We start from the raw sequence: 13,032 nt of genomic DNA, 5'->3' as shown, positions 1-13,032 counted from the left end.
CTTAGTCTTATTTTTGTGTCCACTAGTACTGTTTGAGTGAAAGAAAATTATGTTCTGTACTCTAATCTTGTCCAATATAACAACCTAGTAGAGTTTTACTTTTTTTTTCCTTTTTCATTATCAGATTTTATTTCCCCCATATATGTAGACACAACTGATGATCTTGGTAATGTAATTAAGGTGTAAAAGAGCCATAAGAAAACAAGTATTTTTGATATATTTTAAATTATATAACAGTTCAACATGAAGCTATGCTTATTTATTTGGAAATAATCTTTAACTTATTTGGTGTACTGTGTCTCTACAAAAGTACAGAGGAGAAGAACTGGTAAATTTGTTTCTAGATATAAGGTTTCTTTATTTTCCCAATGTATCTGCCTGACACTTCCTTGCCTCCATAAATTCAAAACAAAATATCAGTAGAAAAAGCAACATAACATTATGACAAATGGCTATCAACTGTGCAAAATGATGCCTTTGTAGGAACTGTTTTTCTGTTGCTATGTAAACATGCAAAAGACTTTGTGAAAAGACTTTAAGTATAATATTGGATTGTACATGATACAGATATTTTAAGAAATAGTGTATATATTAATTTTCCTAAATATTTTGTGATTACCCAAGAATATGCTATATAACTGCTGGGATAGCAGGTTGTATTTAATAGAATTAATTTTACTTTCAAAATGATATGTAATCCATGCTTTTAGATTCAGCACATTTTCAAATGAACTCTCTTCACCGTGAATCACAATTTCAAAAACTGCTGAATTTAGAGATTAATATTAATGCATTTGATTCCATTGTAGAGAAATTTAAATGATCCATTGTGACCTCCTGATAAAATTTTTTGAAGATTCCTGAATTTATTTGCCAGCATGAGAATATATTCACAATAAATTAGTTGCTAAAAAATGTTGGATAAAATGTCAAATATAAAGTGTCACCAAGTAATATTTTAAAAATATATATATTTCTCTTTTTATTCCTGATAGTTTTCATGTTTTAAAGAAATGTTCTGTTAAATATTCTATGGTTACAGTAGAAAGTTAATATTTTCTTAAAATAAATAGAGTTAGTAGATTTATAGGTGTGCCAAGATATTTTAAGCAAAAGAGAAGTTGTAAATTAATTAAAATATGATGGTTTATTAATCTATCATTAGCCATTCTGGATTATGTCTTGATTAAAAAGAGTTTGAGAGGGAACTTTCTGTGTCTTGCTTCTCTAATGCTTCTCTTCAACAAGATTGGGGAGCAAGAGGAAAGAATCCTGAGAAGTTGACAACAACCTGGCATTCCCTCTTGTGGTAAATGAACAAACTAAGTAACAAGGCAGTCAGTGTAGAGAATGATCACACTACTACAAGATGGACTCTGACATTCTTGGCAAAGTAAGGTTATCTAAGTCATCCTGCTTTCTACAAATAGTGCAAAAAATTAATAGAGAATGGACTAAATTGTTAGCATGCAACATAACTGAATAACCTACAATTATTCTTAACACAAATAATAAATCCAAAGTATTAAAGTTGTACATAAGTGATGAATCACTAAATTCTACACTTGAAACTAATATTACATTGTATGTTAACTAACTGGAATTTAAATAAAAATTTGGAGAGAGAAATAAATAGTTATATTAATATATTGGTTTGAATATTTAAAAAACCCAAATACATTTCTTTTTTCCCTTTAAATTTTGTATTGTTATGTTAATCACCATACAGTACATCATTAGTTATTGATGTAGTCTTCCATGATTCATTGTACATAACACCCAGTGCTCCACGCAGAACGTGCCCTCTTTAATACCCATCACCAGGCTAACCCATCCCCCCATCCCCCTCCCGTCTAGAACCCTCAGTTTGTTTTTCAGAGTCCACTCAAATACATTTCTATGTAATTGAATTTTAAGTATGTACTTCATTTAGGAACAGCACCATATCATGATCCCACACTGTAACTATGTGCATACCAGTATGACAGTCATTATCATTTATTGTCTTAGTTATCTACTAACTCTACATCTTTGCTTCATCACAACTACCTTGTTCAGTGTCCTTTCTTTTCTTTATTTCAACCTCAGCATTCCAAAAACTAGAACAAATATTTTAACAGTGTGTTATGATCATGCTTCTCATATGACATATATTGATTTTTGTTTGTTTATTCATTTGTTTTTAGATTCCACTTATGAATGAAATCACATGGTATTTGTCATTCTCAATCTGTTGTCATTCACTTCGCAAAATTTTTTACACTGCATTATTCCATAGATATTATTATTTCAAAGGAAATAAGGAACAAACTACAATTTGTAGTTTATAGAAAGTTTAAGGTTAAATCCTTCTGCTTATGGTTTAAAATGTACTGTAGAAAATTATAGAAATTGTTTAACTGTTTTACCAAATTTAGAGCATTTTAACAAATAATTTAATATTAATGCCATGATTCCAAGCCATTTTTGAGATAGGACATCTATTGGTTGATTTTAAATCTTTGCTAGTTACAGCCTCATTCCTTATAATAAGTTATCATGGTCCTCATGTTTCATTTCTAATGGTGTAGTATTGCATATATATTTAACTTAAAATTAATTAAAATATGTTTAACATTTGAAAAATGGGAATCCTTTCCATCTAGGGATCTAGCAATATGTTAGGCCCATGTTCTTTTAAATATTATGATTAAGCATCTCTATAATTGTTATTTCTTTTTTTACATTAAATTAACAAACATATAATAAAAATTTAAAAGATAAACTATAAACTAAAGTACTAAGTGGCTGATAACAATTGTTATTTCTGATATTTGAAAGGCAACTATTTCCCTTCTGCATTTGGAAATAGAAATAAAAGACAAAATGTGTGGTACTATTTAATATGTGACTTCAAGAACATCATATTAATATTAACTTGTTACACATTGCCTAAATGTTCAGTCACTTAGTACTTTATAGTTCATTTTTAAAATTTGTATGTCTTCTTTCTGACTTTTGTAAGACATCTTCTTTTTTTTTTAAGATTTTATTTATTTATTTGAGAGAGAGAGAATGAGAGATAGAGAGCATGAGAGGGAAGAGGGCCAGAGGGAGAAGCAGACTCCCTGCTGAGCAGGGAGCCCGATGTGGGACTCGATCCCGGGACTCCAGGATCATGGCCTGAGCGGAAGGCAGTCGCTTAACCAACTGAGCCACCCAGGCGCCCAAGACATCTTCTTAATAGTAATCTCATTGATGTCTTTCCTATGACTTTGTAAGTAAAAATTACATGCAGCGTTATAGGAATATCAGTATAAAACTTTTATATTTGAAGATGAAAAACTGAAATCAAGGTGGAGAAGTGAGGAAAAGTAGGTCCTTAATTAAAAAGAAAACCTCTGGTAGAAATGTAATATTCTACAAGATGAACCTGGAACATTTTGTTGCCATAAAGTAAGAAAGTCCTCAAAAAATAATGATGGGGGCTATTGTCATGTCAAAGGAAAACAGGAGCCAAGTAAAAAAGCTCTCATTGGCCAAAGCCAGAACAATTTTACCAACAAAATAAAATATTGTTTGATTATAAACCAAAGTAAAAAATAAATATTCATAATTCCATATTGACATGAATAAGTGATTGAATAAATAGAGCAAAGACAAATGTATTATGCAAAAAAATTCCATATGATTTATGTACATAATCTGCCCTCAAGGAGGTGGAGGTGACTACTGTTCTTTAAGTGTGGGCTGCACATAAACTTCTTTCTTAAAAGTGATACAATATAGAACTGTTGGTGTTGGGGGGGAGTAAATTTACAGTAGAGAAACCTAACAAATAGTACCTCAGCCAGGTAATTAAGTTTAACATCAGAAGTGCTCAGTCATTTTGATAGTATGTACACTTGGTATGATGTGATGATTCTGGTACTTTAGTTCTGTCCTTTTCTCCCACAAAACCTATAACCTCCCCAGTCTAATAATGAGAAAAACCATCAGACAAATCCAAATAGAAGAACATTTAAAAAGTACCTGGTTTGTAATCTTCAAACTATTAATGTCATAACAAAAGGAAAGTCTGAAGGGCCCCTGGATGGCTCAGTCAATTGAGTGGCCCACTGTTGGTTTTGGCTCAGGTCAGGATCTCAGGGTCCTGGGACCAAGCTTCACATCAAACTCCATGCTCAGCAGGGAGTCTGCTCCAGGATTCTTTCTCTCCCTCTGCCCCTCCTCTCACTTGCTCTCTCTCTGTAAAATAAATAAATGAATCTAAAAAGAAAAAGAAAGTCTGAGAAACTGTCACAAGCAAGAAAATCCTAAGAAGACATGATGATGTGGAGCAGAAAAAAGGCCTTTAGGTAAAAACTGAGGAAATCTGAATAAAGAATGGATTTTAGTTAATAATAATGTGACAGTATTGGTTAGTTAATTGTAACAAATATCTCATACTAATATAAGATATTAATAATAATGGAAACTGGGTGTGGGCTTTATGGAGACTTTCTATACAATTATTAGATTATCACAATTTTTCTGTAAAAAAGCACAATATTTTAGCAAGTGCTATCATAGTATGTAGATTCCATGAATCAATAGTAGAAGACCACCCAGTTTTAAAAACTTGTTGTTTATTTGTTTTCTTTAGTTTTGTTCTTTGGCAACTGATTAAAAGAATATTAAATCAAAAGCAGGGAGCTGTTACCTCCTCCATGCAAAATCTTATACGTTGGCCACAAGATAATATCCTAAAGGCAATCCTTTAAAGTTATGAGAATATTTGAAAGCTATATGCCATTTCTAGTCCTATCTTGATGATATGGATTGTGGTTATCATTTGGTGTAGATCAATCTTTAATGACATAGAAACTAATAAGGTCATATTTGGGTATAATAATAAGTTAATAGAAATCATTTTTTATTTAATCATTGAGTACACCATGGATACTAACAAAGTGGTATGTATTTACTAGTGCTTCAAATGAAACATAACCTTTTTCCCCCAATTTCTTTACATTAGTGTCTATGTCTTATCTCTTAGGAAGAAAACAACATCACATACAAAAACAAACTTCTTTCCCTCCATTCTAAAATGGAAAATATAGCAATTGAGAATATTCTTTTTTATTTTAATTTTTATTTTTTAAGTAGGCTCCATGCCCAGCATGGAGCCCAATGTTGAGCTTGAACTCGTGACCCTGAGATCAAGACCTGAGCCAAGAGCAAGTGTCAGATGTCCAACTGACTGAGGCACCCAGGCACCCCAGGCATTGTGTATATTCTGTTCATGGTGATTCTGTTCCATCCATATTTTAATTTTACTTAAGAGAATGGAAAATGTGTTGCCCTGGTGGTCAAGAAATAAGATTTTTGTAAATATGCTTAAAAAGAACTATCTAAGACAAGGTAACTAAAAGTGAGAAAAATGTAATCAGGTAGTTTTCAGTTAACTTATATTTTAGGATGAAATATATTACTGAAATTTAAAACAAAAAGCATTACATAAGTTTTTACTCTGAAACACAGTAAAATAACACAGTATTTACCAAATCAATATATAGATACAATATTTGCATATTGCTAGACTTTGCAGTGGAAAAGAGCAATACCAGTGATCATGTTCTTTAAAACTATCAGAAATGGGGGAGATAGGGGAAGATGGCAGAGTAGGAGGACCCTACATTTATCTTGTCCCATGTATACAATTAGATAACACTCACATCAGTGTTAATAACCCAGAAAATGATACAAAGATGAGCAGGATGAACTCCACAAACAAAGGTAGTGAAGAGGTCACATCAAAGAAAGTAGGAATGGTGGAGATGTGATTTGAGACCTAAATGGACTGTGGCCCTCTGTGGACAGGAAGGAGCCAGGAGTATGATGAAGAGCAAGAAACATGATCATACCAGAGACACAGCACAAGGAAGACAAACCCCCATAATATCTGGCTTTGAAAGTGAGAGGGTCTGAATTTCATGAGTTCTTACAACCAGTGGGACTTAAAGCCTGGAATTCTAAAAACCAGTGAGCTTGGCTCTGGGAGAGCTTTGAGAACCTTAGGAAGCTGAGTCCCTGCCCATAAAGAGGCAGCATGCCAAATAGCCTGAACAGATATAGCATAGATATAGCATAGAACCAGCAGTTAGATAAGTGCCTGGGGAGAGTGATTTACTCATTACAGAACATTTCCAAGAGAGATAAGGATGTCAGGGAGACTCCTTCAGGAACAAAGTAGCTTGCAGGGACCAATTCCCCCCCCCATCCTTCAGGGTAAACAACCCCCTCCAGGAATGAACACTGTGCCCAAATTCACTACCTAACATGCTTACACCAAGTCCTGATGCCCCCCCCCCACCCTTCAGCTGATCCACCCTTTGCAGTCACCCTTGCTCCAGTCACAAGACCGTGGGTCCCCTCCCCCCAGAAGATCAGTACAGACCTTGCTAGCACCCTCTCTTGACAAATACCTTTTGTGGGGTTTCAGTCCTGATGGCTACAGTGGCCCAGCAATGGTTGTGACAGCAGCAGTGGACACTACAGAAGACTGAGATGCACCTTGAAAAAATGTGTGCCCCAACCACACATGCTGTGCATATTCACTTAGGTCAACCCATCTTGGAAGTGGGGGTTCCAGGTTTCATTTAGCAAGCAGACTAGCCTATACACTGTTAAAATGTACCCCACACCTACTAGGGACCAAGCACTGCCTACAACAGGTGAAGGGTTACTGCAGACAACCACACTGAAGTGAAAAAAAACCAGAACACAAAAGAGCACACACAATACACACAGGAATTACTCCCTGAAGTGCCAGGTCCTAGGGAATAGAGGACACTGCACTGCAGGGGGCAAAAACACTTCTTCTTCAAAAGACCATAACCTTCAAGACCAGGACACATAGCTGGCATTTCCTACTACACAGAAACAGACACAGAGAGTTAGAGAAAATGAGGAGACAGAGAAATATTCCACAAATGAAATAATAGGACAAATATTTCACAAATGAAATGAGGACAAAGAGACCTAAGCCAAATAGGTATAAGTAATAAGCTTGATAGAAAATTTAAAGCAATGATAATAAAGATACTCACTAGATTGAGAAAAGAGTAGAGGACATCAGCAAGACCCTTAACAAAAAAAAAATGAATCAGAGATAAAGAACACAATAAAATAAATTTATTTATTTTTTAATTATGTCATGTTAATCACAATACATTACATCATTAGTTTTTGATGTAGTGTTCCATGATTCATTGTTTGCGTATAACACCCAGTGCTCCATCCAGTATATGCCCTCTTTAATACCCATCACCAGGCTAACACATCCCCGCACCCCCTCCCATCTAGAACCCTCAGTTTGTTTCCCAGAGTCCATAGTCTCTCATGGTTCGTCTCCCCCTCCAATTTCCACCTCTTCATTTTTCTCTTCCTGCTATCTTCTTCTTCTTTTTTTTTTAACATATAATGTATTATTTATTTCAGAGGTACAAGTCCGTGATTCAACAGACTTATACAATTCACAGCACTCACCATAGCACATACCCTCCCCAATGTCTATCACCCAACCATCCCATCCCTCCAAAACCCCACCACTCCAGCACCCTCAGTTTGTTTCCTGATTAAGAATTCCTCATGTCAGTGGGGTCATATGATACATGTCTTTCTCTGTTTGACTTATTTCACTCACCATAATACACTCCAGTTCCATCCATGTCAGTGCAAATTGCAAGATTTCATTCTATTAATGGCTGCATAATATTCCATTGTGTGTGTGTGTGTGTGTATGTATATATATATATATATCACATCTTCTTTATCCATTCATCTATCAGTGGACATCTTGGCTCTTTCCATCGTTTGACTGTTGTGGACATTGCTGCTATAAACATTGGGGTGCACGTATCCTTCAGATCCCTACATTTCTATCGTTGTGGTAATACCCGGTAGTGTAATTGCTGGGTCATAGAGCAGCTCTATTTTCAACTTTTTGAGGAACCTCCATACCATTTTCCAGTGTGGCTGCACCAGCTTGCATTCCGACCAACAATGTAGGAAGGTTCCCCTTTCTCCGCATCCCTGCCAACATCTATCATTTCCTGACATGTTAATTTTAGCCATTCTGACTGGTGTGAGGTGGTATCTCATTGAAGTTTTGATTTAGATTTCCCTGATGCCAAGTGATGTTGAGCACTTTTTCATGTGTCTGTTGGCTGTTTGGATGTCTTCTTTGGAAAAAATGTCTGTTCATGTCTTCTGCCCATTTCTTGATTGGATCATTTGTTCTCTGGGTGTTGAGTTTGATAAGTTCTTTATAGATTTTGGATACTAGCCCTTTATCTGATATATCATTTGCAAATATCTTCTCCCATTCTGTCGGTTGTCTTTTGGTTTTGTGGACTGTTTCTTTTGCTGTGCAAAAGCTTTTTATCTTGATGAAATCCCCATAGTTCATTTTGCCCTTGCTTCCCTTGCCTTTGGTGATATTTCTAGGAAGAGTTGCTGTGGCTGGGGTCGAAGAAGTTGCTGCCTCTGTTCTCCTTTAGGATTTTGATGGACTCCTGTCTCACATGTAGGTCTTTCAGCCATTTTGAGTCAATTATTGTGGGTGGTGTAAGGAAATGGTCCAGTTTCATTCTTCTGCATGTGGCTGTCCAATTTTCCCAACCTCATTTGTTGAAGAGACTGTCTTTTTTCCATTGGACATTCTTTCCTGCTTTGGCGAAGATTAGTTGACCATAGAGTCGAGGGTCCATTTCTGGGCTCTCTATTCTGTTCCATTGTTCTATGTGTCTGTTTTTGTGCCAGTACCATACTGTCTTGATGATGACAGCTTTGTAATAGAGCTTGAAGTCTGGAATTGTGATGCTGCCAGCTTTGCTTTTCTTTTTCAACATTCCTCTGGCAATTTGGGGTCTTTTCTGGTTCCATAGAAATTTTAGGATTATTTGTTCCATTTCTTTGAGAAAAGGTGGATGGTATTTTGATAGGGATTGCATTAAATGTGTAGATTGCTCTAGTAACATTGACATCTTCATAATATTGGTTCTTCCAATCCATGAGAATGGAATATTTTTCCATTTCTTTATGTCTTCCTCAATTTCTTTCATAAGTATTTTATAGTTTTCTGAGGACAGATACTTTGCCTCTTTCGTTAGATTTATCCCTAGGTATCTTATGGTTTTGGGTGCAATTGTAAGTGGGATTGACTCCTTAATTTCTCTTTCTTCTGTCTTGTTTTTGGTGTATAAGAATGCCACTGATTTCCGTGCATTGATTTTATATCCTGCCACATTACTGAATTCCTGTATGAGTTCTAGCAGTTTTGGGGTGGAGTCTTTTGGGTTTTCCACATAAAGTATCATATCCTCTGCAAAGAGTAAGTGTTTGACTTCTTCTTTGCCAATTTGGATTCTTTTATTTCTTTTTGTTGTCTGATTGCTGTGGCTAGGACTTCTAATAATATGTTGAATAGCAGTGCTGATAGTGGACATCCCTGCTGCATTCTTGACCTTAGGGGGAAAGCTCTCAGTTTTTCCCCCTTGAGAATGATATTCGCTGTGGGTTTTTCATAGATGGCTTTTATGATATTGAGGTATGTACACTCTATCCCTATACTCTGAAGAGTTTTGATCAAGAAAGGATACTGTACTTTGTCAAATGCTTTTTCTGCATCTATTGAGGGGATCATATGGTTCTTATTTTTCATTTATTAATATATTGCATCACATTGATTGATTTGTGGATGTTGAACGAACCTTGCAGCCCAGGGATAAATCCCACCTGGTCGTGGTGAATAATCCTTTTAATGTACTGTTGGATCCTATTGGCTAGTATTTTGGTGAGAATTTTTGCATCCATGTTCATCAGGGATATTGGTTTATAATTCTTTTTGATGGGATCTTTGTCTGGCTTGGGGATCAAGGTAATAGTGGCCTCATAAAACGAGTTTGGAAGTCTTCCTTCCATTCCTATTTTTTGGAAAGTTTCAGAAGAATAGGTATTAATTCTTCTTTAAATGTTTCGTAGAATTCCCCTGGGAAGCCGTCTGGACCTGGGCTTTTGTTTCTTGGGAGATTTTTGATTCCTGCTTCAATTTCTTTAGTGGTTATAGATCTGTTCAGGTTTTCTATTTCTTCCTGGTTCACTTTTTGTAGTTTATACATCTCTAGGAATGCATCCATTTCTTCCAGATTATCTAATTTGCTGACATATAGTTGCTCATAATATATTCTTATAATTGTTTGTATTTCTTTGGGGTTGGTTGTGATCTCTCCTCTTTCATTCATGATTTTATTTATTGGGGTCCTTTCTCTTTTCTTTTTGGTATGTCTGGCCAGGGGTTTATCAATCTTACTAATTCTTTCAAAGAACCAGGGCCTAGTGTTTTTGATCTGTTCTACTGTTCTTTTGGTTTCTATTTCATTGATTTCTGCTCCAATCTTTATTATTTCTCTTTTCCTCCTGGGTCTAGGCTTTGCTTTTCTTTCTCCAGCTCCTTTAGGTGTAGGGTTAGGTTGTGTATTTGAGACTTTCTTGTTTCTTGAGAAAGGCTTGTATTGCTATATACTTTCCTCTTAGGACTGCCTTTGCTGCATCCCAAAGCTTTTGAACAGTTGTGTTTTCATTTTCATTTGTTGCCATGGATATTTTAATTCTTCTTTAATTTCCTGATTGACCCATTCATTCTTTAGTAGGATGGTCTTTAGCCTCCATGTTTTTGAGTTCTTTCTGACTTTCCCCTTGTGATTGAGTTCTAGTTTCAAAGCACTGTGGTCTGAAAATATGCAGGGAATGATCCCAATCTTTTGGTACCGGTTGAGACCTGATTTGTGGCCTAGGATGAGATCTATTCTGGAGTATGTTCCATGGGCACTAGCGAAAAATGTGTATTCTGTTGCTTTGGGATGGAAAGTTCTGAATATATCTTTGAAATCCATTTATTCCAATGTGTCATTTAAAGTCTTTATTTCCTTGTTGATCTTTTGCTTAGATGACCTGTCCATTTCATTAAGGGGGTGTTAAAGTCCCCCACTATTATTGTATTGTTTTTGATATGTTTCTTTGCTTTTGTTATTAATTGGCTTATATAATTGGCTGCTCCCATGTTAGGGACATAGATATTTACAATTGTTATGTCTTCTTGTTGGATAGACCCTTTAAGTAGGACATAGTGTCCTTCCTCATCTCTTATTATAGTCTTTGGTTTAAAATCTAATCTGTCTGATATAAGGATTGCCACCCCAGCTTCCTTTTGGTGTCCATTAGCATGGTAAATGGTTTTCCACCCCCTCACTTTCAATCTGGGGGTGTCTTTGGGTCTAAAAGAGTCTCTTGCAGACAGCATATTGATGGGTCTTGTTTTTTCATCCAATCTGATACCCTGTGTCTTTTGATTAGAACATTTAGCCCATTTATATTCAGGGTAACTATTGAAAGATATGAATTTAGTGCCATTGTACTGCCTGTAAGGTGACTGTGACTGTATATTGTCTGTGTTCCCTTCTGGTCTATGTTACTTTTAGGCTCTCTCTTTGCTTAGAGGACCCCTTTCAATATTTCTTGTAGGGCTGGTTTCATGTTTGCAAATTCCTTCAGGTTTTGTTTGGCCTGGAAACTTTTTCTCTCTCCTATTTTCAATGACAGTCTAGCTGGATATAGTATTCTTGGCTGCATAATTTCTCATTTAGTGCTCTGAAGATATCATGCCAGTCCTTTCTGTCCTGCCAGGTCTCTGTGGATAAGTCTGTTGCCAGTCTAATGTTTTTAACATTGTAGGTTACAGATCTCTTCTCCCGAGGTGCTTTCAGAATTTTCTCTCTGTCTCTGAGACTCGTAAATTTTACTATTAGGTGTTGGGGTGTTGACTTATTTTTATTGATTTTGAGGGGGATTCTCTGTGCCTCCGGATTTTGATGACTGTTTCCTTCCCCAAATTACGGACGTTCTCTGCTATAATTTGCTCCAATGTACCTTCTGCCCCTCTTTCTTTCTTCTTCTTCTGGCTTTCCAATTTTTCTAATATGGTTTTGTCTTATGGTATCACTTATCTCTCGAATTCTGCCCTCGTGATCCAGTAGTTGTTTCTCTCTCTTTTTCTCAGCTCTTTTATTTTCCATCATTTGGTCTTCTATATCATTAGTTTTCTCATCTGCCTCATTTATCCTAGGTGTTAGAGCCTCCATTTTTTATTGCAGCTCATTAATAGACTTTTTGGTTTCACCTTGGTTAGATTTTAGTTATTTTATTTCTCCAGAAAGCGTTTCTGTAATATCTCCATGCTTTTTTCAAGCCCAGCTAATATCTTTAAAATCATCATTCTGAACTCTTGTTCTGACATCTTACTAATGCCCATATTGATTAGGTCCCTGGCAGTACTGCTTCTTGTTCTTTTTGTTTTTTTGAGATGAATTTTTCTGTCTTTTCATTTTGTCCAGAGGAGAATAGATGAATAAGAGAACAAAAAAGGCTAACAATGGCCCTAGAAAAGTATACACTAAACCAATCAGAAGAGGCCTGGGGCACCTGGGTGGCTCAGTCATTAAGTGTTTGCCTTCGGCTCAGGTCATGATCTCAGGGTCCTGGGATTGGGCCCTGCATCAGACTCCCTGCTTGGCAGGAAGCCTGCTTCTCCCTCTCCCACTCCCCCTGCTTGTGTTTCCTCTCTTGCTGTGTCTCTCTCTGTCAAATAAATAAATAAAATCTTTAAAAAAAAAAACAAATCAGAAGAGGCCTGAAACTGTGGGAAAAGAAAGAGAAAGAAAGAAAAAAGGAAAAAAAAAAAGGAAAGAAAGATTAAAAAAAATATTATCAAATGTGATCAGGCTGGTGAATAGATCAGTGCCATACACTAGATTTTAGACGTATTTTGGTCTGTTAGAAGAAACTGCTTCCCAAAATTTTATAGAAAAAAAAGCTTATATATGTACAAAAATAAGGGTAAATACAATGAAGGGATGGAATATGCCTATAAAGATGAAAAATATAAACGATTTTATAAATTGAACTAAGATAAGAAGTTGGTTGAAAAAGAAAGAAGAGAAATTAAAGAAAAAC

General features: G+C 35.8%; 1 protein-coding gene across 2 annotated transcripts in view; it reads left to right on the top strand.

The window, feature by feature from the left end:
• Nucleotides 1–13,032, top strand: part of KLHL4 (kelch like family member 4) — a 150,714-nt gene that overhangs the window by 1,255 nt on the left and 136,427 nt on the right. The gene's annotated exons all lie outside the window — the stretch shown is intronic.

The sequence above is a fragment of the Zalophus californianus genome, chromosome X (genome assembly GCF_009762305.2).
Source record: "Zalophus californianus isolate mZalCal1 chromosome X, mZalCal1.pri.v2, whole genome shotgun sequence".
In the NCBI taxonomy this organism is placed as follows: Eukaryota; Metazoa; Chordata; class Mammalia; order Carnivora; family Otariidae; genus Zalophus; species Zalophus californianus.
Note: the sequence above shows the minus strand (reverse complement) of the source record. Positions and strands in the feature narration are given on the sequence as shown.